Source organism: Podarcis pityusensis, assembly GCF_964106645.2.
Source record: "Podarcis pityusensis genome assembly, chromosome: 4".
NCBI classification, from domain to species: domain Eukaryota; kingdom Metazoa; phylum Chordata; class Lepidosauria; order Squamata; family Lacertidae; genus Podarcis; species Podarcis pityusensis.
This window is the reverse complement of record NC_138027.1, coordinates 42,038,071-42,040,076: the sequence shown is the minus strand read 5'-3', so window position 1 is coordinate 42,040,076 and position 2,006 is coordinate 42,038,071.

The following is a 2,006-nucleotide window of genomic DNA, read 5'->3' as shown; positions in this document are numbered from 1 at the left end:
ATATTGACCCAGCACAAACAGATAATAATAATAATAATAATAATAATAATAATAATAATAATAATAATTTATTTATATCCCACCCACCCTGGCCAGAGCCGGGCTCAGGACAGCTAACACCAATAAAATTACAATAAAACATAATTGGGGGGGGGGGGACAAAACAAAACAAAAACCAGTTTATTGAAATACAGGTTAAAACACAATTTAAAATGCAGCCTCATTTTAATGGTAGCCCATAAATCAAAACCATAAGGGGAAGGAAACATAAAGGTCAGACTGAGTCCAAACCAAAGGCCAGGCAGAACAGTTCTGTCTTGCAGGCCCTGCGGAAAGATGTCAAGTCCAGCAGGGCCCTAGTGTCTTGTGACAGAGCGTTCCACCAAGTCGGGGCCAGTACTGAAAAGGCCCTGGCCCTAGTTGAGACCAGTCTAACCACCTTACGGCTTGGGACCTCCAAAGTGTTGTTATTTGTGGACCTTAAGGTCCTCTGTGGGGCATACCAGGAGAGGAGGTCCCATAGGTACGAGGGTCCGAGGCCGCAGGAGCACCAGGCCATGTTTGCACCAGGCCAACCTCACTACTTCCCCTCTGCCTCCCCATAAGGACAGTGATGAAGCCAGCCAGCTGGAGGTCAGGTGAGTGACAGCATGCCACCACACCATCAGCTACTGGGTGGGAGGGCTAGTACATTCCTCTCTACCACTTCACCTGACCCGCTTTGGTAAATGTCTGAAGATAGCCAATATTGTAAATCACATCACATTCAGCTCAAAATGTCGGAGAGCAAACTACTGTGATCTCTCAGTAGAAGCTGGGACAGAATCAGCTGAAACAAGCTGTAGAGAGAAAAAAAACACGCAGAGGTGATAGTCCCTGAGTTTTATTGCCTCGGGAAAATGAACGTTATCACTAAACAAATGAAAAACTAACAAAGACTATAGATGTTTTAGATAAGCCAGGACTGCCACTTGACTCAGTGTCTGGGCAGGATATTGATTAGAAGGACCATTCTTTATTGCACGCCTATTGTTCAGCAATCACCACCTCCTGCCGTGGGAACCCTGCAACTTGTTATACATTATGCTGTCAACAATGCAAGCATAACATGTCCGTCTTCCATATGGGAACCGAAGATATGCAGAGCTTACAGAAGAGAACTTTTCTGAGATGCCCTTGAAGGTGCCCTTTTCTGAGATGGCTTGAAGGTCAATATATGCACTAACTGACCCCCAGCCCATTTTGCAAGCCCAATATCTCAGCTGAAATATGGTTTAGAATTTAATTATTTGCCTGCATCATTGATTGTCTTTTTAGAAAATAAAATAATAAAATAATTATGTTAAATGTAAAGTTTGAAGTCACCACTGTGCTTTGCTTCTTTTCAAACCAGCAGAAAATAACATTGGTAAGAATGCGTGTTTGATATCACTCCCAGAATATGTCTAGAACACATGACTAATGAATTTCCTTTTCTGAAAGCAGCAAAAACAGGCAAGGTTCATTTCTCTTTTCTATTTATTTCTACTTTTTTTTTTTTAGCCAAGGTATGATGACTTTCAAGAAGACATACAGAATTCTCGCTTGTGAACTTCTGAATGAATTTGAATTCCAGCTCCATTCCTCAAGCGCAAAGTAGCATTCATGAGTTTTTAATGGAAGAAGAGACATGCTAAAAAGTTTTGCAAGTTATACAGTTAATGAAGAGCCAACATTTAGCAAACAACTTCAAGATCAGCATGCTATTCCAAGACATACCCACAACCACACACAAGACACACAGCACTGCTTACTATGAAAGTGCTCAGCAGTTTTACCAATTTGGGGACAAGTCAACAGGGCACATTGAGAGCCCTCCCCCAGCTGATAGGCCCAATAAAATAATCAAGAAATATGCATGAGATGTTCATTAGTGCCAAAGAATGGAACCATTTCCAAGATGTGCACGCATGCACACACACACACACACACGCACACACACACACACACACACACACACAGTATGG